This window comes from Lygodium microphyllum, chromosome 11 (assembly GCF_053477565.2).
Source record: "Lygodium microphyllum isolate KBCC chromosome 11, Lygodium_microphyllum_v1.1.10, whole genome shotgun sequence".
Lineage (NCBI taxonomy): Eukaryota > Viridiplantae > Streptophyta > Polypodiopsida > Schizaeales > Lygodiaceae > Lygodium > Lygodium microphyllum.
In genome coordinates this window covers 54,494,555-54,521,234 of record NC_141145.1, presented here as the reverse complement: position 1 = coordinate 54,521,234, position 26,680 = coordinate 54,494,555, and the positions used below count along the sequence as shown (strand labels likewise).

Below are 26,680 nucleotides of genomic sequence, written 5' to 3'. Positions count from 1 at the left end.
TCCGGGTTGTAAAAAGCCCAGATCATTAGCCCTCCCCTTAGGCTAGAGGCATTCATGCCTCTAGATTGCTAATGATGGTCCAATAGAGCAAGGTGGACTGCACCCCCTCATTTGTGGCTCCTCATTGAATGACTGCTCCAAAGTGTTCATATTTCTTTGAAAATAAGGCTTCAATCGCCATCCATTTACCATTGTCTTGTGAACCTTCCCATCCATGTCACCTAGCATATAGCTGCCATTTGGATATCTCCTTATGACCATGAATTGATGCCAGGAGGCATATTCCACGGTGGATTCTGTGAGGTTTTACGGTGGATTCCGTAAATTTAGATGACCGGGGCTCATACGCAAAGAGGATTCTTTGTGCGAGAAGTTGATGGGGACGCCTGTCCTTTTCGGGCGTTTCATTAATTTAGTGTGTAAATGGGTGATTCCATAGCGGGTGATTCCGCAAAATGCATATTAAATTAATAAACGTTTATGAGTTTAGAGTGCGCACTCGTAATAAATTAAGGTTAGGATTTATTTCTAACCAGTTGATTTATTTATGTAGCTGAAGACTGCTAGGTATTCACTTTTGTCGGTTTAATTGTGTTATTTTACTAACGATTGTGAATGCTTCAGTTGATGTGTAGAGATAGCAGCAGTGGCGGAGGAAAGCATTGGAGTCTAGCGGGTTTTCGACCTTTGGATTATATTTTGATAGGCACCACGCCTATATTTTGTTATGTCTATAGAGACATCGATTATTTATTATTATTTTGTATGCGCTTATGCGCCTGGATATGTTATTTCTATTTGGACATTGAGATTGGGCGTGCCAGACTCTATGGGCACCGTCCATTAGCTTTATTTTCTTATTTTTGGTAGAAAGCAAACTCAAAAGCTAAAAGCTTGTCATATTTTTGTAATTGGGCTATTTTTTAGCATAAAGATTGGAAATATACATTAAATACATGCTTTGTGAAGCGCTCACACAAGGCATGGGGGAGATTGAACCCAATTTGTCTCTTGTCTCATGTTGTGCTTGTTTTTACTTGGGTTTTTGTGCTAAAAAGTAGAGTACTTTGTTCTTGGGGACCTTCCGGGATTCACCACGTGAGCTATCTGCGTCCGATCTGCACACCAGTGGTATCAGAGCGGAGCAGAGATCAAGGGCTTCCAATCGCTACCAATCTCGGACGAAAGCGGAGCTCCAGGAACAAACGGCCTCTACAGTCAATCTCGTCGCGAACCGTCGATACAGGCAGACTTCTGGCGATCAAGAACCCCTATTTCCATTGTCAGATCGCGAAGGACTAGGCTCTGCAGGCGGAGGACCACGCATTCATCTCCTTCTTCAAGTCGTCAAAAATCAGAGCTAAGTTTCATCACTACAAGCCTAAAAGCTTAAAAATCAAAAGTTATAAAGCTTAGTCTTAAGCTTTAATAAGCTTAGCCTCATAAATTCCATCTCGGGCGGCGTCTGTATGTTTTCGCCGAGTTCAAACGCGACGTCAACATGCCGCGATACCTCAAATTCACATTGGGCTTAGTAAGCCATAAGTTCCATAATCAAACTAAGTCACAAGCTACACAGGTCACACACATTCAGTCAGATTTGGCAAGTTTATCAAGTTGAAGTACTGGAAGTTCCATAAGTTGGCCTAAGTCCTGCAAGTTCTGCAAATCGGCTAAGTCCAGCAAGTCAACAACCCTGCAAGTCTGTTAAGTCTGCAACTCTGCAAGTCAGACTAAATCAGAACTGACTAGTGCTTAAAACTCATAGAAGACTTGTTCATTTGCAAAAACTCTGAACTGGAAAGTTGTTCGCAGCAAGCTGTTCTACCTATCTACAAGTTCGTTGAAGTACTTTCAGTAAACGGAGACAGAAATATTTCCGAATTTCTGAAAATTGAAGAAGAAAATACCCAAAAATACATAGCCTTGTAACCCCAAATTTGAGCTACGCTCATCCCGCTAACTGATTTTGAGTGAGAAAGGTTTGTTGAGTTTTACAGGATGACTACCCCACATATGGATGACCCTATGGCTGAAGACGATCTACCCGAGCCTACCATGGAACAAAAGCTGGATCTTATCATGCTGCAATTGGAAGAAGAGCGAAGAGCTAGGCAAGCCTTGCAAGCGCAATTGACAAAGCTACAAGGAGTGTCCACTGATAAAGAAGAACCTCAAGCTGAAGATCTGATTTGCCGTACCATCGACGCCACTCTTGAAGCACAAACCATTCGCAAGGAATCCAAGATAAGTAAACGAAGTTTCAAGTTTCGCACTTTCAATGGTATAAGAGAAGGAAAGACTGTTTTATCATTCATTAGCCAATTTGATGACTATTTCCATGAGGAAACTTATCCTGAGAAAGATAAAATCAAGTGTGTTACTAATCATCTGATAGATAGAGCATCACTTTTGTGGACTGTCGTCCGCAAGAGTATAGAATGTCCTGCTACATGGGAAGATTTCAAGAAGAAGTTCATGCAAAATTTTCTACCACCGCAATTTCATGAGAAGGCTATCAAGCAATGGGATTTACTTCAACAGCACGACCGTGAGCCTATTCCACAGTATACAGAGCGTTTTTGGAATGCACTTCTACAGCTACGCATGCTTGAAGACGTACCAGAGACGACACATAAGCGAAAGTACATGTCTGGACTTCTTGGACACTACTACGCTGAAGTGAATATGTTCAAGCCTGCTACCCTCGAAGATGCCATCTCCTTAGCCCACGACACTGAAGATAAGTTACGTGGAAGAGATCGATGACCACAGCCATTCCAAGCAAACGGTAATTATGGATCTAAACAATTCAATTCAAATTTCAGAAGATTTAATCCAGGTCGTTTTTCATCACCATCTTTCCGCAAGAATTGGCCTAAACCACCTGTATTGTCATCCACTGTCAATCCAAATCCTAAGCCTATTCAACAAGCAAATCCAAATATACCCAGACTCCCACCCATTGCAAATAATGTGACCAAAGCCAAGCCCATCGTATGCTACAAGTGCCACCAGCCAGGCCATCTCACAGCAAATTGTCATTCAACGAAGCCATCAGCACATATCAACTACCTTGGAGCTATGGACGAAGACGAGCATGAGGATATGCCGGATTTCACTGAAGAAGAAGATGATCCTATTACTACTTCCGACACTTTACCAGGTATGCCTACTTCACATTCATTGTTGACTATGAAATGTATGGTGCATGGAAAAGAAAGAATTATATTACATGATGACGGTAGTACGCATGACTTTATTTCAGCAAAATTGGTAAAGGAATTGAAATTGCATACAGTACCTACGCACTATCGCATAAAAGCTGCATTTTTAGGCACTAGGTACAATTGCACACAAGAAGTTCAAGATTTAGAAATTCAAATTGGTCCATATATTGAAAGAAGAAATTTCTTAGTTGTCCCATTACAGTCTAGCGACATTATTCTAGGAATGCCATGGAGACACCAACATAATCCCAATATAGATTATTCCACACACACAATGAATATAAATTTTCAAGGAAAATCTATTACATTATTTGGTATGCATGCATCTCATATGTTTCCACTGCTTTCGCATACTCAAGCAAAACGTGCACTACGCAAGAATCTCATTTGGGTGAATGAATTGCACGCAAAAGAAACTCATATGCACCCTAGGCATAAGGAATTTCTCGCATATTTTAAGGATTGTTTTGCAGAAGACCTCCCACCAGGTTTACCTCCATCACGTCCAGAAGACCATAAAATTGACCTAATACCTGGCACACAACCACCTTGTAAAGCCCCATATAGGCACAATCAAATAGAGCAAAAAGAAATCCAGAGTCAAGTTGAAGAATTACTCAATAGAGGTTTAATTCGACCTAGCAGTTCTCCATTCGGTGCACCTGTGCTCCTAGTCAAGAAAAAGAATAATACTTATCGGATGTGTATTGACTATCGAGCATTAAACAAGATCACTGTAAAGAATAGGTATCCCATACCTAGAGTTGATGACCTTATGGACAAACTGCAAGGATCTTCTATATTTAGTAAAATTGACCTTAAATCTGGATATCATCAGGTGAGATTAGATAGATCCGACATATTTAAGACTGCATTCAGGACACAGTTTGGCCACTACAAATTCTTAGTCATGCCATTCGGATTAACTAATGCACCTGCCACTTTCAGTAGAATGATGAACCGTATTTTTCTAAAATATCAATATTGTGTGATTGTTTTCTTTGATGATATTTTAGTGTTCAGTCAAAGTGAAAAAGAGCATTATGAGCATTTATCATTAGTTTTTCAATTACTAAAAGAAAATCAATTGTTTGCAAATCCTGACAAGAGTGAATTCTTTAAGACAGAAATAGAATATCTAGGTCATATTGTATCAAAAGAAGGAATAAAAGTTGATCCTAAGAAAATTGACGCAATATTGCATTGGCCTATTCCTAAAAATGTACATGAATTACGCTCATTCCTTGGTCTTGCTAGTTTCTATAGGAAGTTTGTACGTAATTTCTCATTACTTGATTTACCACTGACCAAACTTCTTAAGAAAGGTATTGTTTATCAATGGACTGAAAACCAGCAGAAATCCTTTGATTTACTCAAACGTGCATTGACCAATGCCCCTGTCCTACAATTGCCTGACTTTAATAGACCATTCTTTCTAGTTGTGACAGATGCTAGCGGATCAGGAATAGGAGCCGTGCTAATGCAAGACAACCATCCAATAGCATATTCTAGTTCTAAGCTGAAACCCTCTGAGCTCAAATATTCCACTTATGACAAGGAACTCTTAGCAGTTGTTCAAGCATTAAAACAATGGAAGCATTATTTAATGGGTTCAGAATTCATGATAAAGACTGACCAGCAAAGCATTAGACATCTACTTAGCCAACCTCAAATTTCTGACCGCCATATCAAATGGGCTTCATTCATTCAAAGTTTCCATCCTATCATCCAATACCAACCTGGAAAAGAAAATGTAGTTGCTGATGCATTGAGTAGAAGACCTGCAATTCATAACATTTCTATCATATCTTTTGATTCTTTGATTGCTATGAAAGACACATATCACCAAGATATTACTTTTCATTCTGATTGGCAAAAATTAGTTCAAAATAATTTCATTCCTGTTGATTCATTGTCATATAATGATGGATTCATGTTCTTTGAAAAGCGACTGTGTGTTACTATTCCATTCCGATCTTTTGTTTTAAATGAAATTCATTGTCCCCCATATCAAGGTCATAGAGGTATCATCTCTACATTACGCATGTTAACTGAAGATTTTTATTGGCCGCATATGGATGCAGATGTGTCTAATTTTGTTTCTGAATGTCTGATTTGTCAAAGAATAAAAAGACATCATGGTAAACAGTATGGGTTATTAATGCCTTTATCCATTCCATCTAAACCTTGGGAACATATATCTATGGATTTCATTACTGGCTTACCAAATACTAAATCTAACCATGACATGATTTGGACAATTGTAGATAGATTTAGTAAGCAAGCATATTTCATTGCATGTAAGAAAACTTTAACAGCATCACAAGCAGCACAGTTATTTTTGAAAACTGTTTTTACTAACCATGGATTGCCGAAAGTGATTATTTCCGATAGAGATTCTAGATTTTGTAATAATTTTTGGATTACACTGTTTGCAAATCTAGGCACAAAGATTGATTTCTCATCTGCATTTCATCCAGAAACAAATGGACAAACAAAAGCCACAAATAGCACTATTCTAGATCTTTTACGTGCATACACTATCTCTAAACCTCAGACATGGGATACTCATTTACATTTATTACAGTTTGCATATAACAATACACCGCACACATCTACAAAGAAAGCACCTTTTGAAGTTATTTATGGACATAGATTATCTACCCCTGTTGCATCTTTGTCTAATAGAATACAAAGTGCCGATGATATTGCTGTTATGCATAACACTATTTTTGATGAGGTCAAGGATATGATTGCTAAAGCCCAACAATCATATACCAAACAACCCAACAAGAAAAGACAAGCCATGAATTTCAAAGTTGATGATTATGTTTGGCTTAGAATAGAAAAGCGTAGACTGCAAAGTGTAGATAGACATCCAGTTGTTAAATTAGCCCCTAGATTCTACGGACCATTTAGAATCATTCATAAGATTAATGACAATGCATTCAAGTTAGAACTGCCATCCCATTGAAAAATTCATAATACATTTCATATTAGTTTATTGAGACCATTTAAAGGCAAATTACCTATCCACCCTGTCTATGAAAACCCACCTTTACTAGAAGAAGAGACTGAAATACTTGAACCAGAAGCCATTATAGACACTGACTACATGACCACTAGAACTGGCCAAAGGTATTCTAGATATTTAGTAAAATTCAAGAACCATCCTGTAGAGGAAGCACAATGGATGCACGCTAGAGACCTAAATGCTTTCCCCACTCTGTTAGCTCCACATTGAGCTAATAGCAATTGAGGTCAATTGCTATCCCACCCCGGGGGTATGATGCCAGGAGGCATATTCCACGGTGGATTCCGTGAGGTTTTACGGTGGATTCCGTAAATTTAGATGACCGGGGCTCATACGCAAAGAGGATTCTTTGTGCGAGAAGTTGATGGGGACGCCTGTCCTTTTCGAGCGTTTCATTAATTTAGTGTGTACATGGGTGATTCCATAGCGGGTGATTCCGCAAAATGCATATTAAATTAATAAACGTTTATGAGTTTAGAGTGCGCACTCGTAATAAATTAAGGTTAGGATTTATTTCTAACCAGTTGATTTATTTATGTAGCTGAAGACTGCTAGGTATTCACTTTTGTCGGTTTAATTGTGTTATTTTACTAACGATTGTGAATGCTTCAGTTGATGTGTAGAGATAGCAGCAGTGGCGGAGGAAAGCATTGGAGTCTAGCGGGTTTTCGACCTTTGGATTATATTTTGATAGGCACCATGCCTATATTTTGTTATGTCTATAGAGACATCGATTATTTATTATTATTTTGTATGCGCTTATGCGCCTGGATATGTTATTTCTATTTGGACATTGAGATTGGGCGTGCCAGACTCTATGGGCACCGTCCATTAGCTTTATTTTCTTATTTTTGGTAGAAAGCAAACTCAAAAGCTAAAAGCTTGTCATATTTTTGTAATTGGGCTATTTTTGAGCATAAAGATTGGAAATATACATTAAATACATGCTTTGTGAAACGCTCACACAAGGCATGGGGGAGATTGAACCCAATTTGTCTCTTGTCTCATGTCGTGCTTGTTTTTACTTGGGTTTTTGTGCTAAAAAGTAGAGTACTTTGTTCTTGGGGACCTTCCGGGATTCACCACGTGAGCTATCTGCGTCCAATCTGCGCACCATGAATGGCCCTTCCCACTTGAACACAAGTTTAGCATTCTTTCTGTTATCAAAGCGGTTATCATAGCATAGCATAAGTGATCCTTCCCTTATGGTTTGCTAGCCAGCTTCTTATTAAATGTCTTCCTCCTCTCTTCAGCCTGCATGGAATAGTGTTGGACTGTTGCTTCTCTGTCTAACTCCAGCCTCTCTAGATCCAAGATCCTTTCTTCTAACTTCTTATCTTGATTCTTCTCATGACTGGATACTAAAGCACGCAAACTGGCCAGTTCCACCTCTATAGGAAGCAAAGCCTCTTGGCCATAGAGAGGTGAAATGGAGTATAGGCTAGTGAGGTTCTGAATGAAGTCTTGTAGGCCCAAAGAGATGCACTCAATTTTTTATCCCAGTGCTTGAGGTGCATGTGTACTTTCTTGGTAATTATCTTACAAATCAACCCATTTACTTTTTCGACCAAACCATTACACTGTGGGTAGTAGGGAGTAGAATGCCTGTGCTTGATTTTTAGCCTTTCCATTAGCTCCCCTACTAGGTTCGCCCTAAAACTAGGACCCGATCAGAGATAATTTCCAAAGGTGTGCCAAACCTGCAACAAATATTTTCAAACACAAATTTTTCCACTTCTTGGGCTGTGATCCTACTAGTTGCTAAAGCCTTTGCCCACCTCGTCATGTAGTCCACACCCATTATGATGTATTCCTTGCCAGATTGAGTTCGTGGGAGTGGCCCTATTGCATCAATCCCCCATTTCTCAAATGGGCCATATGTAGTTATGAAATATTATTCCTCATGCACTAGCTTCCTTGGTCCGGCCTTTTGGCAATCGTCACAAGTGCGGCACCAATGTTGCACATCTCGATGTAGACTAGGCCACACAAAACCGACTCGGAGAATCTTCCTACTGGTTATTTCTTGAGCAAAATGTCTGCCACAAACCCCCTCACAATAGCTCTTAATCACATCCATAATCTCATTTGCTATTGGCACCCTTCTAAGCATTGCATCCTTTCCTTTGCAATACAACACATCATTTATCAAGCGGTATTTAGTGGCCTTAGTAGCCAACCACCTTTTCTCACTCTTACTCATATGTGTAGGTGCCTCACCATGCTCAATAAAATAAAGCACATCTTGTAGTTGAAACTTACCCTGAAATAAGGAAAGCTTTACTGTAATGATGCCCACCATTACCTCTTTCAAATTTTCAGCTCCTAGAGTATCTGCGTCGCCATTTGTGCGCCTTGGCACAAAATAGATTTGGGCTTTTTGTAGCTTTCTCATGAGAATTTAGCTTCTCTCATTTTCACTGCTAAGTTATCATTTTTATAAGCCCAGATTCCTTTCATTTGCTTAACAATTAGCATAGAATCCCCAAAAACATTAAGTCGAGTGACACCATGTGAGAGACACCGCCTCAAACCTAAAAGCAAGGCTTGATATTTTGCCTCATTGTTAGAATGGACATCCTCCAAGTTGATGCATTCTCCATAAAGTTTGTCACCTTTGGGACTGAACACCACTATTCCTGCTGCCACTCTGTCTTTAATACGCTTGTATACCCCATCAAAGTAGAGGGCATGGGCATTCTCCTCCCGTGGCGGCTCCTCAAAAGGAGGTGTCTCCTCTTTTACCTTTTCCTTCTCTTTTTCCTTCTTTTGATGACATCTATGGGTCAACAAATTAGCTAGGCAAGCTCGAGTAGAATCCTCCACCTTGAAGGTGTAGTCAAACTCTTGGAGTTATATCACCCATTTAGCGATTCTGGCTGAAACATCCATGTGCTATAAGGCATAGGGAAAATGCTCTTCTGTCGTGATCACTGTGAATGGCCTAGGGAGAAGATAAGGATGAAACTTTCTTATAGCAAACATTAGAGACAAAACCATCACCTCGACTATCTTGTACCCTCATTCTGATGCTGTCATTACTCTACTAGAAAAGTAAACCGGTCTCATTAGGCCAATTTTAGCATCCTTTTGTATTAGTGCTGCCCCTAGAGCATCTTCCCCAAAACTCGAATTGACAAAAAACTCCTGATCCCAACAAGGCTGTAAAATTATAGGAAGGGTGCTAAGAGCCTTCTTCACCTCGTGAAAGCACCTTTCGCTTTCGTCACTCCACAGGAGCTCCTCAGAGTGGGTTAACTGTTGTAGTGGAAATATTAATTGGGAGAGGAGATGAATGAACCGCCCCATATATCGCACCTTCTGAATGAAAGAGGTTAGTTGCTTCACAGAAGATGGTGATGGCACCGCCAATAGGGCCTTAACTTTGTTTAGATTACTTCAATGCCCCTCTCACTTACGACATGCCCTAACAAAGTTACACTGCTTTCGCCAATGCGACACTTCTCATGGTTTAATTGCCCCCCCATTTGTGTGAGGCAGTTGAAAGCTTCATCCACCTTCCCTAGATGTAGAGCCTTAGAACTATAAATACAAAAATCATCAATAAAGACCCGAATGTATTTCCCAAAATATGGCTGGAAGACATAATTCATGAATCGCTGGAAGGTAGCTGGGGCATTTGTTAATCCAAATGACATTACTTTGTAAGAAAAACAACCCCAAGGTGTAATGAAGGTGGTCTTCTGTTGATCCTCCTCAGCTATTCGGATATGGAAATAACATGAATACCCATCAGAAACAGTGTATCTCTCATGCCCGGCCACCTCGTTGAGTATTTCATCCTGAAAGGGAAGAGGAAAGTGATCTCTCTTAGTTGCAGCAGTTAGCACCTTGTAATCCACATAAATCCTCCATTTTCCATTCTTCTTGGGTATCACCACCACAGGTGAAACCCACTCTGAGTCCCCTATTGGATAGATGAAGCCTACTTTCAAAAGTCGTTGCACCTCAGTGAGTAGAGCGTTTTGTTGAACTACTCCCAATCGTCGTAGTCGCTGCACCACTGGCCGTGCTCCCTCTTTTAGATTAATGTGATGTTGTACTGCTGTCACTCCTGTGATGTATTCATAATCAGAAATAAAAAGTGCAGAGTGTTTTATCACCACTTCCATGCAGGCTGCCTTCTCCTCAATTGATAGATCCTTAGCCAACATTTTTTCTAACCCCTCTTTGTCGACCTTTGGAAGCTGCTGTGGAATTTCACTACTAGAAGGCCCTTTTAATGTAGTCCCTATCACTTCTAGAGAGCTTTCTTCCTCCTCATTAGAAGACTCTCCCTCTGTCATAGATGACCAACCCTCGCTGGAACTCCATTCATCAGCGGTGGTCTCTAACACAAGATCTTCCTATCGGCCCTCCTTCATGTTGTAGATAGTGCTCTTCCATTTTTTATGCAGCCCCTTTTGTGGCCTTAGCTCTAAAGCCCTTGTCACCCAATCTTTTCTGGCTTTCATTCCCATTAGCCATGGTCGCCCGAGAATGAGCGGATAGCCGTCCCCCTTCACTGGCATCACATACATGTCAAGCTCCAATTGCACTCCACACACCTTTACCTTGACTTTCTTTATAACTCCCAAACAATTTACTACTACATTGTTAGCCATTTTGGCTCCAAATTTAGTAGTTTTATTTACCTCTAATCCCAAACGATGCATCAACTTTCCCGTCATGACACAAATCTCTGCACCTCCATCCACATATGTCTTTGACACTCTCTGCCCATTGATTTCGGCTTCCACTAGAGGCACAATATCTTTCATCTTTCTAGCCTAGATTGCATTCACATGTCTATTCTTCATGGATCTAATGCTTGCCATCTTTGACCATTGTCGTCGCACTGTTGGAGATAGATGTAGTAATTGTGGCCATGAAGTTTTTGGCCCTTGATTCCTCACATCAACAAGCAAATCATAAGCTCTAGTACCTTTACCCATGGAAAAATCATCTGGCTCAATGTGTCGGCGTGAGTGAGCTCTCCTCTTTTTACTGTTGCGTGTCTTTGCAGCCATTGATGACTCTGCCTCCTCTTCCATATTTTCAACCTCCTTTGGTGGTGTAGGCTCCATTCTCTCAATTCTACGGGCTTTCTTCACCAGCATTGCTTCAACCTCTACTACTTTGGCCTTCCCTTTGACATCACTCTCATCTAAACTAATTATCCTGACATCATGATTCTCTGGCGGGGCTGGACAGGCAAGGGCGGTACCTCTGCAAGTGGTCGAGGATGCTGAAGAACTTGAACCGATGGTGGAGGCCCTGGATTCTGTGGAACAAACCTTTCCCTAGGTGGTGTCACTTATTGTCCCCTCCTTCTTGGTTGGAACCCATTTCCTAGAAAACACCTAGGATGAGGGCAAAAGTACATACCATGGCCAATCTCCCCACAATTATAGCAAACATACTCTCTTTCTTGTCTCCTTGGACCTCGATTGCCTTCATTTATGAGGGGAGGGGGTCGTACTCCTTGCACCAGATTTAACGAAAGGCTTTCAAGTTGATTAGTAATGCATTATAGGAGCTCTTACTGTGGTATCTCCGGTTCAGGTGGGGCCTCTGCTATTTCTCTAAGCCTTGGCATGGTTGGTAAAACATATATCGGCTCAACTCCCACCTTCAATTGGGCTTGATACTTCAATTTTCTATCTTTCTCCCTCGCATAAGTGACTGATTCTTCATAGGATGTGGAAAACTTTCCTTTGACCTTCTCCCTTAGTAGAGGATGAAGTCCGGCTAGAAAACAATGTTTCTTAAGGCAATCATGTACTCTTTCTTGTCAAGATTGTGGGAGAGAAGGAAGGAGTCTCGCTTGAAGCTTTCTTGCTTGCACAATGGGGGAAGACACACAAGGGTGGAGGCTGAAAATAGTTTTCCTCTTCTTAGTTGTGTAAGCCAAAAGAACTCAAGTACAAAGAAATAGAAGAACCCTCTATATGGGTCTCAAACCAAACTCAACTAACTAAGGTGGCATACTAACTGAGCCACGAACTAGAGTAGATAAGGATAGCTATCATGTAGCTATTATTCATGGGCGGTGTACCAACCGCGTCTGCAACTGACAAGTCGGTGACATAAATACACAACGGTCACCCTGGCGTATCACGAGTGGAGCTCGATATCTCAACACTCCCCCTCGAGCTCAATCCCAATTCCTGCACACCAAGTAGGTCTCTGAACTTGCGCAGCTTCTCTGCGCCCAATGCCTTCGTGAATATGTCAGCTACCTGATCCTCTGTGCTGACATAAACTAGATCAATAAGACCTAGTAAAACCCTCTCTCGCACATAGTGATAATGCACCTCAATGTGCTTTGTTCTAGCATGATAGACTGGGTTATTTGCCAAGTGTATACTACTCATGTTGTCACAATAAATGACAACTGGTCCATCTGTAGACTGATGCATATCATAAAGTAGCTTATGCAACCAAGCTACCTCACATGCAGCCATTGCTGCACCCTTGTACTCAGCCTCTGTGCTCGACAAGGCAACTGTAGGCTGTTTCTTGCTGCTCCAAGTGACTGCAGCACTCCCAAAAGAGAACACATCCACTGGTAGATCGTCTATCAGAAATACTACCAGCCCAATCAGCATCAGTGTATCCATGCAACTGTATCTGAACCCCAGTCTCATAAAATAGTCCATACTGCAATGTGGACTTCACATACCTGAGTATGCATCTAGCCGCATCCAAATGTGGTTTCCTTGGAGCCTGCATAAACTGACTTACCAATCCAACAGCATAGCTCAAATCTGGCCTGGTAATAGTCATATAAATCAAACTTCCTACTATGCGTCTGTACATAGTAGGGTCTTCTAGAAGCTCACCTGCATCTGTGCTCAGCTTCACATTCTGCTCCAAAGGAACTGAAATGGGCTTACAGCCTGTCATCCCATATTTGGACAGCATGTCCAATCCATACTGCCTTTGCAAGAGTTGTATCCCACTTGGTGATCTAATCACCTCAATGCCCAAGAAATAACGCAGCTCTCCCAAATCCTTCATCTCAAATTTCTGCTTCAATAGCATTTTCACATGAAGGATATCTTCATCACTGTCACCTGTCATAATCAAATCATCAACATAAATGACAAGTAGCATAATACCTTTCTCTGTTTTTCTCACATAAAGTGAGAAATCTGCCTTGGAAATCTGAAAGCCAATAGTGACAAGATACTGTCCTATCTTGTCAGACCATGCTCTAGGTGCTTGCTTCAAGCCATACAAGGCTTTGTTCAACCTGCAAACAAACTCAGGATGAACAGCATGCACATAACCTGGTGGCTGCTCCATATAGACCTCTTCTTGCAAATCACCATGCAAGAAGGCATTCTTTACATCCATCTGATGTAAAGACCATCCCTTTGATGCAGCCATAGCAATGACCGCTCTTACGGTTGCCATCCTTGCAACCGGACTGAATGTTTCTTCATAGTCAATACCATATGTTTGTGCATACCCCTTGACTACTAATCTTGCCTTGTATCTGTTCACAAAACCATCTGCATTGTGCTTCACCTTATAAACCCACTTACAGCCAATTGCATTTTTACCTTTAGGCAAAGGTACCAATTCCCATGTAGCATTAGCTTCCAAGGCATCCATTTCTTCATCCATGGTTTTCTCCCATTTTTCTTTTCCCATGGCTTCCTCAAAAGAAGTGGATTCTGGTTCCTGTATCACTTTGACCATATATGCATAGTGAATGGCTGTAAATCCATCATATTTCAGCCTATCCACAGGATACCTAGCTCTCGTAGACCTGCGCAAAGTAGGTTCACTCCCAGGTGCTCTCAAAACATCCCTGGTCTTCCTTACTCCAGATGTAACAATAGAAGGAATACCCAACTCATCATCAATGCTCTGTTCTGAGCCACTGGATTCACCATCCACATAAGAGTGACCTACATTCACATCAAACATGGGCTGATCAACCTTCTCTTTTCCTTTTCGTGATACATGCATACCACTATCTGCATTACTTTGAGAAGATTCTCCTGATCTCAATCTGCCTGTCCATGGCGAAGAATGTGAACCACTGCTAGAGGACACTCCAGGTCCACTAATATTTTGTGACTGCTGCTGTGAATTCTGTGCAGCATTACCATTTTGTGCATCTACATCATCAATCACATTTACTGGTTTATACCAGCTACTCATCTCATCAAAAACAACATCTCTACTCACTGTAAACTTACGAGTAGAAGGGTTATAGCATCTATACCCTTTTTGCTGCAGAGAGTAACCAATAAAGATGCACTTCTCAGCTTTTGGATCCAACTTGGATCTCAACTCATCTGGCACATGTACATAGGCAATGCAACAAAAAATTTTCAAATGAGAAATATCTGGTTTTCTACCAGTACACCTCTCCTCTGGAGTCATTCCATGTATTGCTGCAGTGGGAGTCCTGTTCATTATGTAGACTGCTGTAGCAACTGCTTCAGCCCAATAAAAATCTGGCAAGTCTTTTCCATTGAGCATGGCACGAGATACCTCTCCAATATGCCTGTTTTTCCTTTCTGCAATTCCATTTTGTTGTGGGGTATGACTGCATGAATATTGCTGCTTTATGCCATGCTCCTACAGGAACCTTGCAAACTCATTTGAGAGGTACTCTCCCCCTCCATCTGACCTTAGGCATTTTATCTGCAGGCCTGTTTCTTTTTCAACCATCGCTTTAAGAGTTTTGAAATGCCCAAAAACTTCACTTTTCTTTTTCATAAAATAACCCAAACTTTTTTGCTATAGTCATCAATAAAACTGACAAAATAATGACAGCCTCCAAAAGATGCAGCTTTAGTTGTCCACACATCAGAGTGGATTAATTCCAATGGCTTCTTACTCTCTTGAACATGTCTAGGAAATGGTTTCCTTGCCTGTTTTCCAAATTGACAGGCTTCACATACCTTATGTATTTCTGCAACCTTGAATTTCGGCAAACCTGCAACAATATTTTGGGCCTGCATTGATTTAAGTCACTGTACATTAACATAACCAATGCGTTTATGCCAGATATCAATATCTGCAACTACACCGGTCCCATGTGCAAACATTGCTGCACTCAATTCAAACATGTCTGCATCCAATGTAAACATTCTGCCCTTCTTCTTTCCTTTTGCTATCAAGCGACTTTTATTTTTCATATCCTCAACAAAGCATCCATGAGGATTAAATCTGACTTGCAAGCCCTGTTCAACCATTTGACCAACAGAAACCAAATTCTTGGTGATATTCAGGACATGAAATACATCGGACAGGTATTTCTTTTTTCCATCCTGCATAGACAAGGGAAATTTTCCAATCTGCACAATAGGATGTGCAGTATCATCACCAGTCTCCACAAATCCTGGTTTTTCCATTTTCCTTGCATCCTCCATCCATTTTGCATGACCTGTCATGTGGTTTGATGCACCTGAGTCAACATACCATACATCATTGATTTCTTCTACACTTGTCACAGAATTATTCATGTGCTGCACCATAAACAAGTGCTCATTTCTGTCATCACCCTGTCTACTAGAAGATGCATAATTCCCTTGTTGTAGTTTTCCATTGATGATGTCATTCTGCTTTTTATAGCAGTCTTTAGCCATATGACCCATTTTACCACAGTAGTAGCATTCAACATTACTGTTTGCATTTTGGCCTCTTTGCCATCCACCACGACCTCTTTGGCTCCCCCTGCCTCTAGAGTTACCACGTCCTCCTCCATAGGACTGGTTTTCTTGAGTTTGCTGCATATTCTGATTTCTACCACGGCCTCCTCTACCTCTGTCTCTACCTCTTCCAGCATTTGAGTAGAAGACAGCTTCTTTTGAAGTTCCTCCTAAAGAAGATGCACCACCATTTCTTTGCTCCTCAGAAATTAGAAGAGCAATCAGCTCCTCAAAATCAGAAAATCTTTCACGAACTGAAATGGATGTCCGAAACTGTGCATAATCCTTTCCTAGACCATTCAAGGTCACAGAAACTAAATCATCATCTTCCACTGGTGACCCAATGGAAGCAAGTGCATCTGCAATCTTCTTTACCTTCATGTGGTAGTCGTTGATGCTCATATTTTCTCTTTGCACATTGTGCAACTCTTGCTTGAGCTGCATTTTCCTGGCTTGCGTATTTGTGCTATACATTTTTGACAAAGTATCCCATGCCTCCTTTGGCGTACTTGCATCCTGAATATGCACAATCATAGAGTCTGAAATGCTGATAGACAGCCAATACATAACTTTCCTGGCTCTCTCATGCCATGCTTTAAATGCCTGCATTTGTTGTTGATTGGGAACATCAGGAAGAACTGGTTCTTCTTCATTTCCTGCAACAAATTCCCAATATCCTTTTCCCATAAGAAAATTCGTCATTCTAAACTTCCATGCTTGGAAGTTGTTCTTGTCAAGCTTTTCAGTGACAATCTGTGAAAGAGAATCAGATGCCATTACAGAAGACTGGAAAAAATTCTGTCACTGCAAAAACCACAGCTTCACCCTCACACGAAAAAATCTGTAAAACTGGCGAAAGTGGTATTTGACCACACAGTCACTTCCTAGTGACGATTTTGCATCAACAGGCAATAGGGATGATTCTGTAACTCCCAATGTCTCTGCGCACAAGCATACAATGCAATTTTTACAGTAACTTTTCACCGACCTGTAGAACAGTGGCTGCCCTGCATAAAATTGGGCCTTTTCCTGAGTGCGTGCAGAAAACTTCCGCCTCCAAAACAAGCCCCGAAATGGCCTCAAATAAAAAAAACAGTGTCGCCAAGGGCCAAAGCCCTTTCCCGTAACATATATTGCCCTCTTACTTCACCGCGAAGGGCGTCTCAACCTGAGACAATGCACTCCTGCACTTTCCGGCTGTGCTACCTACAGAGATCTGCTCCCAAAACAGAAAATGAAAGCAACACTGCTCCTCTTACCAGAACACCGCGAGCTTGGCTTGCTTTCTTGAGCTCCTTACCACGAACAAGGCTCTGATACCATGTCAAGATTGTGGGAGAGAAGGAAGGAGTCTCGCTTGAAGCTTTCTTGCTTGCACAATGGGGGAAGACACACAAGGGTGGAGGCTGAAAATAGTTTTCCTCTTCTTAGTTGTGTAAGACAAAAGAACTCAAGTACAAAGAAATAGAAGAACCCTCTATATGGGTCTCAAACCAAACTCAACTAGCTAAGGTGGCATACTAACTGAGCCACGAACTAGAGTAGATAAGGATAGCTATCATGTAGCTATTATTCATGGGCGGTGTACCAACCGCGTCTGCAACTGACAAGTCGGTGACATAAATACACAACGGTCACCCTGGCGTATCACGAGTGGAGCTCGATATCTCAACATTTCTCCCTCGGCTAAAGAGGTTGTCCATTTATCCCACAATTTTATAAACATGCCTTCATAGGCTTAGTACTCCCCTGGTACGATTTGGCGAAGATCTAAGAGTTGTCTCCAAATATCTTCAGGTGGCTCTATATCCTGGTAGTGCATGAATGCGGTCTTGAGATCCTCCCAATTACCCCTTGTAGCCTCCGGGAGAGCTTGATACCACACTCGAGCATCACCCTTTAGAACTAAAGAGAAGGCCCGTACTTTGGTTGCTTCATCATCCTGGCCTGTGACTAGGAAGGCCATTTCTAAGTCATCCAAAAAGTCTAGAGCTTTCTCCCCTTTGTGCCCAAAAAAACTTGGAAATGCCATGTTGCCTTAGTAGAGTACAAAGATGAACACGTGTAGACTTAAGTTGTATTTTATGAGAGGAAGGATGAATGGGTTCACAGATGCATTGATTTCAACAAGACGTCTAGGCCCCAGTATGCTTCTAATAATCCCTTGGAATCTAAGCTTTGTGCTAGCTACAATATGCACAGTTTGCATAGCAAGTGGATGGATAGGTCCATACAACTCGTGGTGATTCATGAGAAACTATTATAATAAGATAAAGACATGTACATTGAAGGATGCATTGTAGTCTAGCATTGGGAAGATTATAGGTTCTGGTGATACAAGAATCTCCCTTAATCTTTCAACCCCAAAGTACATGACAAGACGCTGCTGGAAGAAAATCTTCCTACTGATGCATACATTAACTCGGATGTTTTGTACAAAGTGGAAGGTGTAGAAATTTGGGCCATTATTATTATTCATGAGTGGATACTACTTGAGTAGAGGGAATGCACTTTCTTGAATTATGAAGGATTTTCCCCAAAGTGTCTCTTTCTGGAACCCACCAACTTTGCTATACAGAGAATTTGCTCACCAGTGATTGTTCTTGCCTTAGTGTGTCCATCCTCAGCGACATATATTTCATAAGGTGTGATGGCTACCTTTTCAATCACACGCAACCTTCGAGCTAACAACAGTTGAAGGTAGCCTTCATACTTTGCACTTTTACAAAACTCCACACCGTTCATGCATAGTTGTCCTCCTTTGATGTGGATTAGGCCAGAGAGAGAGAGGGATTTGATGATTTGGAGACGAGGACCTCTCGGAAGGGCCTTCACTTTGTTTGCAAAATAATCACCACAATTATGAGAACCTAGCAATTGATGGCAACATGATTTTTTTCGTTGTGAGAGAATGGAATTTCTAAGGTGAACACCTTTTACCTGCATACGTGCCGTCATCCGATAGGCATACTTTCTTTCTTGGGCTTCCTTAGGAGACCATTGTGGGAGTCATGGACTTCGACCAGCTTAAAAAAGAGTTGGTAAAGGCGTTGGAGAAGAGCCACTTGGAGCACTAGTTGTAGAGGATGTACCACTATGTGTTGTATCGTCCCACATAAGGAGGTAGAGAATTGTGGTTGAGAATGTCCTCAGTGGGGGCACCAAAAATGAGAGCTGAAATGATGAACAGGTTGCCTCTTACCCATCCAACCTCCAATCCTCACGAAGAGAACTAAAGAGGGGCACTACCTAGCCAAAGGAAGGATGGCCTAGGACATCCCTTTTCTCAAAGAGAATCAAGAGAACCAAGAAATTTGTCTTAAAGTTGTGGGATCATTTCATTTGAGCTTTGGCTACGGAAATAGATAATATAGACTTAAACAGGTCGGGAACCAATTTATGAGTTTTGGCTGTTGGTTGCAAAATGCTTTATTACTCTTTGTTTATACAGTAGCGTAAATGAGAATGTGTGATGCGGTTGAGATGTGAAATACAACAAGAATACAATGCTTGGTTCATTGTTGTCAATGAAAAGAAATTGAATTTACCATGAGAGAGAGAGAGAGAGAGAGAGAGAGAGAGTGTGTGTGTGTGTGTGTTCATATGTCATTAAGTGGTTGTTGAAGGTAAACTCTATGGGCTTAGCATGTATAAGTTATTGTAATGTGTTACACTTAGGCCCATCAATAAAAGACAAAGAATGAGAGATGAAAGATGAGTAGAGAAAATGAAACCATGTGATATTACTATTTAGGCATTCTATGGTACTTGATATTCTTACTAAGGGGAATGCTCTTTTTGTGCATGTATAAGTGTAAAATAGCTCTTCTTTTGCCTAAGATGCTATGATGCATCCCTACAAAGCTAAGTGGTGTGTCATCAAATGTCTTATTATGCTTCATGATGATGACTTCATCTTATATATATGCCTCATAGTAATTTGAAATGCACACGTGCCAATGTTATTTTACATAAGCCTATTGTGTGGAGTAAACCAAATCAACAAGTCACATAGATACAAGGGTGTGAGATGCACATACCATGATGAGCAAGTATATTATGTATGTTGACATTTTATAGTTAATCTAAAAAGCATATAGAGAAGATAGTCAACCATGTATGCATATCATTATACATGTGTTTCATGATTATTTGTCTAATTGATCAACTACACAAGCTCTACCACCTTGATTTATATGACACGCATGCACTTTAACTTTACATAACCGATGTTGAGAGAGAGAGAGAGAGCTCATGTATAGCCTAAACCATGAGTTATGCAAAAGGCATGGTACTATCAAATTATCAAGACAATGCCTACTTATACATGCCAATAATCCATTAAACCAAAGAAATCAATTTCAAAAAGCACATAAATATTTTAAGTGTGAAAATAAACCATTACTTTTTAAAAAGAACAAAGCGTGAATTGTATTAAATAAAGAGAACGTTGTCATATGTACCTATATATTGTCAAAAGAAAAAATGATATACATGTATATCAACCATAGAGTTAATGCCTATCACCAAAATGCACCCTAGCACCATGAGTCAAGAAATTTGACGCATATTCAACGGCGGACTGGACCTGCACCTCTATGTTTAACAATGTTAGGAAACCACTACATATGTTTAAAATGCATTACTTTAAGTAAAATTAAGTCACAATCTACATGTGATTGATCAATTTTTGAAGCACCACAGTAACATGTGCATATATGTATATATGTGTCTATTTATATGAAAGAGTAAGAATGAGAGAGCATTGTGACAGAAAGGTCTCACAAATGGAAGAAAAGTAAAAGCGATTGATTTATTAAATTTCACTCACATTGGTCTTACACATGGAAACCCTTGACAGAAGTAATAAGGATAGAAATAATGAGAGAGAGAGAGAGAGAGGTGATTGACCGACTTTCACAACATCAAGGTAGCATGTATAAGAAATGTGTGTGCATGAAGGATGTATGTGTCTTTATGTATGAGAGAGCAACTTTTAATTTGCACAACTTAATTATACTCTTTGTGTGTGTGTGTGTGTGTGTGTGTGTGTGTGTGTGTGTGTGTGCGCCTTTAACAATTAAATATAGTTCTTTAAGAAGCAACTCCTACATTTATCCCAATAATGATATCTAAGTATGGGGGCATTATACTTTTTTTGTCCCCTTAATCCTAATCTTTATCATCACCTACATGTGAGATTTTATGACTTTGTGAAGTCAAGAAAAAAAGATGTAGATTGCATGACTTTTGTACACATGAAACTTTATTGTGAACCCATCTTTGCACGGTAACCTTAAATATTTATCATTAGGTGTGGAATGCAATATTCATTTCATTTCTTAGTGAGCTAAGGGAGGCAATTGTGCAATAGCATAGTTGCTTTACATTGCTCATTAAGATGTGAAGCGAGTGAGGCATAGCCTCGCATGCTTTGAAATGATGTCAACCATTTATGCCAATCGTGTGACGCATGATTAGTGGGTCTAGCTAGCAACCATTGAGTCTTTATTATTATCAAATGATTGCTTTTTATTAACTAAACATGACTCATCTAGTAGTAGAAAGATGATTGTTTCAACATCATTGTAGGTTTATGTACTGCAACTTTTATTATTTTTAGCAAATTATATTGGGGCCTTTCTAGGTTTGTGCATTACAACTGTTTTATTTTTAGTGAATTAGATTCGGGCCTTTCTCATTGTTGCATTGGGTGAATTATTGATAATGTAATAGTAGTAAGACAGAAGGGTCTATTTCCTAAGAACTAATATGCACTACATGAGCTAACCCTTTGTTATGTTTAGAGTGGCTATCTATAGTCATGGGCAAAAAAATGTTTGGCCCCCTCATAGTAAATATTTTATTCCTACTCCTTGATACAATTCTTGGCATAAAATCTAGAAGAAAAATAGTTTGAGAAAAATTAAATGAGACTTCTTGACAAGCCTTTCATGAATGGTGTAGTCGAGGGTTTTTTTTAAATTTCCAATTGTAGAGAATGTAAGGGAGAAAGTGAAGTATATGCGAGGCACTAGTTTTGAAGGTTTCCCAATTTTGCATTTGGAAGGCCTTAGAGGAGCTCTCTCATGTTCTTGGTGAAGAGTTTAAGAGGGCATACAAATACGTTTTGGGATGTACTCGTATCCCTTCGAAGGTTGGTATGTGTACAGCTTTGTTCTAGAAGTAACAAACCCCCTTGCAAAGGTGTTGGGGCCTTCAAATTTTAGTGTCTGGCAGAGGAGAAGCCTTCAAACCTGTGCAGTATGAAGAAAGAATGTTTCTATGAAGGAAGGGTCTCCGAGGACAGAGAACGATGGGATGGAGTTTCCTTTGGATGTTACTGGTGAACGGATGGAGCAAATCTTCCTTTTTTTCACTAGAGGCAAAATATGTCTTCAACCGTGGGTGCGGAGAGTGTGATTGATGATGGTCCATGCATGCGTCGCCTGTTATTAACATGATGTTCCTTAGAGGCGACTCAATCTACGTCTAGCAAGCAGGAAGGTCAGCAGGTGGTGGAGGTAGAGTCTCATCGGGGCCGGCCCCGTTCAGCACGATGAACGCCATGTCCATCCCCCACGACTGATGAATGTCGAAGTGGCAATGAAGAAACCACACACCTGCAACAACAGAAGAAGAAAAAATGTCAAGCTGTTAGCCTGTCTACTCTTGTGTGTGGGAGTGTATATGCAGATATGAGTATGAGAGAGAGAGAGAGAGAGAGAGAGAGAGAGAGAGAGAGGGGGGGGGGGGAGAGGGAGACAGAGACCCACCCGGGTTTACCGCCCTGAATCGCACGGCTGCCCAGCCCCCTGCAGGGACCGAGACTGTATTGCGAGAGGGGGGATTTGCCAGATTAAAGGAGGCAGGGTCAGTATTGGGATCATATGTGCCAAGGCCACTCCCCACAATATAGAAGTTTTGGCCATGAAGGTGGATGGGATGCTGCTCAAAGAAGAGAGTGGCTGTGTCTTGGTACACCAGCTGCACTGTTGAATTGAATGGGATCACCCTCACCCGCGTGCCCGGCAGTCCCGCCTTGTTGTCCGGATTCACGCCGGTGTAATTGTACTGGAAAAGAGGCACATCAGGGAAATCTGTCGTGTAGACCCCGTTACTCATCCCATTGAAGTAGGCCTGCACGATGTAATGCTCTGAAATGAGTTGCTCACTTGCAGTGGGTTGGGGGCGGGTTGAATACCATCAATTTGTGAAGTAAAACAGCTCTAGCTAGCTATGGTTTCATGAGTACTGTATGGTTGCATGCATAATAAAATCAACATGTGAGGGTGATGCAACTTTAGTACCTGAATCAATGAGACATTCGGGGTGACGAAGGTGATATTGCTGACCGAGGATCGAATGAGCGTGTTGTTGGGACCTTGGCAAGTCTGGCCAGAGGGGCAAGGCTGCAAGTTGTAGCCTACCGTGTGAAGCAGATCTACATCTACACTTTTTGGGATGTCATAGTAATAGTAGCCCTCTGAGTAGTTTCTCCCCTTCAGGCTTGCGAAGAAATTGTTCACATACGTGGTGTCATTGGCCAAAGGGAAGGTGGGCAACGACAAAGAGCTTGAAGATGCGGTAGAGCCACTATAGCTCAAAATGGCTGTTGTGGCTGTGGTAGGAAAAGGGACTAGTGTAAAATTAGGAGGCGAGAAAATGGAAGCTGCTATGTAGTATTGAGCAATAGAGTTGTTCGCTGTGAGTAAGACATTTGTGGTTTGGCCTGGAGCTAGCACTATTACATCGGTTGTGTAAGGCTCGATGTACTCTGCATCTGCCTCTACCACCGTCAGGCTATGGTTGGCGATTGCAAAATACATGTGGAAATTGACTGCCGCATTGATGATCCTCAGCATCACTGTCTCACCTTGGCTCACACTGTACACCACAGTTCCTGCAATTTTATCAAAGACCCACATCACTCTCAAAACCTATGCTATGTGGCCTTGAACATTAATATGGCCACCCCAATAGTGGAAGACCCGAAAATAACCTTCACTGCTTGTGGGCCTTTCCCAAAATTCAAGCCAGTGTGGCTTTGTATATACCGAAACCAAACTACACATTCTAATCTGAGCTCAGGAATTATTGTTCATGAAGCCTAATAAGACATGGATCTTTAGGGCTAACCAGAGGATGAACAATTGTACAGATCACCAGGTTGGCCATTGATTGTGATGGCATCTGAGATATTGTAAGCCCCACCCTGGGCTAAAGCCTGAGTGATAACATCCTCCACATTAGCATTCCACCATTCACCTGTCAGTATTAAATAAGCAGAAACCGAGGGAACCGTTAATTACACATGAACACTCTATAGATGAACCAGAAAGCAATTGTGACCGTATGCAAGATTAGTTGTAGCTTTGAACTTTTGGAGAACATAACCAGCTCTTCCCATAGCTCAACATTCAGAGATTAACTGAATGGTTTAGAGCTATTAAGAAGGGTTGCGAAGGGATCTCAGCCGTCAGCTTGCTGGCAACATTTACATTTTATACTTTATACACAAGGGAAGACTTACGTAGCCTCAAACATGATGTTACCTAAGAGAAGAGGTAGCTCTTGATGGGGTCTGGTGAAGGGGTAAGGTGTCTTGTTCTTCTTAAGGATGATAAAGGCTCCGTATACAGTGGCTCGCAGCCAGCTGAAATGAGCATGCCAGAAGAGCGTGCCTCGTTGATCAATAATTTGGAAGCGATGGACATAAGACTGCCCTGTTTGGATTGGGCATTGTGTTATATAAGCTGGACCGTCTGCCCAAGCGGACCGTAACTGACGGACTCCATGCCTAGAAACACCACCAGTTTATCTCAAGGTGTCAATCTCAAGGTAAGATCAAACCATGCATGTGCAGCACTAATTAGCTCAAAAGAGTAGTACGTCCTATTTAACTTAAGCTCAATTCTCCGGAGTGGTAAGAGTGCTCCTACATCAAAAGCTGACTTACCAATGTATGGTTGCATTGTATGCTACAAGGTTTGTGACATTGACAACCACCTTGTCTCCTTCCCGTACATAGCTCGTCGGGCCTGGAAACTCGCCATTGACAGAGACTAGAGACTAGTGTCTTCGTGTTGCAAAGGCGTGTAACATTGGTGTATTGAAGCTGCCAAATTGAAATGCACAGTCAATCGTCAACATCATACTGTTGCATCCAGCTGATCATGATCACAATCATCTTCATTGAGACGTACTGTTGGCTCATTTATCACATCAGCATTTAAATCATGATCGGTGTCATCATTATCAGCTGTTGTGGGATTGCTATCAACAAAGTAACTGAGGAACAAATCATGTTTCAAGTTTGTTGTACAGTAGGCCATAATCGTTAATTAGGCTTACTGTGAAATTGAAGTAGCGAGTCTTTGCAGAGGCCACATCACAGAATTGGAGCAGAATCACGAGAATGGAAGCGGCCACCAGCAGTAGCCGATCACGACTAAAGAGGGCATGCCCCGATTTTGATGATGCAGACGATGTGATGGATAGATTTTGCATGGTAAGTGATTGCAGCTGGTCTGATATTGATCTGATTGCAACTAATAGCTTGTGCGATTGCAAGTAAGTGATGATGGTTGCACTGATGTCCAGAGGGCTGGTGATGTGTATGCAACAAAAATGGAGGAGGAGACGACACACTGTGAAGGACTACAAATCAAGTGAAATCAGTGTATTTATCAACGCGAGAGAGAGAGAGAAAGAGAGAGAGAGAGAGAGAGAGTGTGTGTGTGTGCATGTGTGTGTACTGTGTGTGTGTCTTTAAAAAAGGAAAGAAAACCAACTGGCTCGTAATCGGTAAATGATCAGCTATCGATTTTTTGACTGGGCCATTTCTCATTTCTCTAAGGCTTTTATGAAGGTTCTTGCAAGACAGCTTGGAAGTTGGCATCTGCACGGAGATGGAATGGACGTCGAATTCAATCCGGTTGACCACTTCTTTGCGAAACCCTCTGACAGGGTCATACATCATGCAATAGTACGAATTGTTCCACCTCTTTAAAGTTCAATCAAGGTAAACTCTGCTCTAATCTTTCTCCGCAATAAGATTTGAAATTCATTCCCAGCTTCCATGGTTCAATTTGTGCACAAGCTCAAAGAAAGGACATGTTTCATGGGATTCATGAGTATGAGGAGGCCAACACCCCCCATCCATAGGTCATGCCCCAAATTGACGCTACAACCTTTGAAATGTAATCATAGTGTCTTTTAATGGTAGAAGTAATTAGAAACTAGCATCAAGGGGGTTCTCCTTTTACTAGCATGTTGTGATTTGGGGAACTCGAGGAATGTATATTGTTTATCCTTCAAGTGTATTGATGACCTTGGAACGACCATTTGATTCCTTGCATTCTCCCAATTTCAACTTCCAACTTATGAGCACTTATCCGTGCTTGTAACATTAGTGGTATACTCCTTCAATGGTGGCCATAGGAATGCTTATGCTACATAGATTGGCATGGCATTCACCTCATGCAATCGGTGCAACTTTCCTTCACTCCAATAATTGATAGTTGTAGTTACATCATGCCCTTATCATCAAATAAAGAGCAACCTCCATTTAGGCTCATCAAACCATACTATTACCCAAGTTACTTGAAATTTCCTTCTATCTTGATGATGTAATAATCTATTTGACTTACTAGTCACATGTGAGCCGTTGAGATATGTTGGAAGCTACAAGCTTGTGTGGGTAAGATCTACCTAGTGCAATATAGGCATACATGCGA

General features: G+C 41.2%; 1 pseudogene across 1 annotated transcript; it reads right to left on the bottom strand.

The window, feature by feature from the left end:
• Positions 1–21,913: 21,913 nt before the first annotated feature.
• On the bottom strand, positions 21,914–25,727 carry LOC148028833 (laccase-4-like; annotated as a pseudogene). Its single transcript, XR_015692333.1, has 7 exons — positions 25,296–25,727; positions 24,901–25,059; positions 24,497–24,741; positions 24,081–24,209; positions 23,252–23,844; positions 22,718–23,081; positions 21,914–22,564 (listed from the first exon to the last, which is right to left on the bottom strand). The product of XR_015692333.1 is annotated as a laccase-4-like (transcript).
• Between the last annotated feature and the right edge of the window lie 953 nt (positions 25,728–26,680).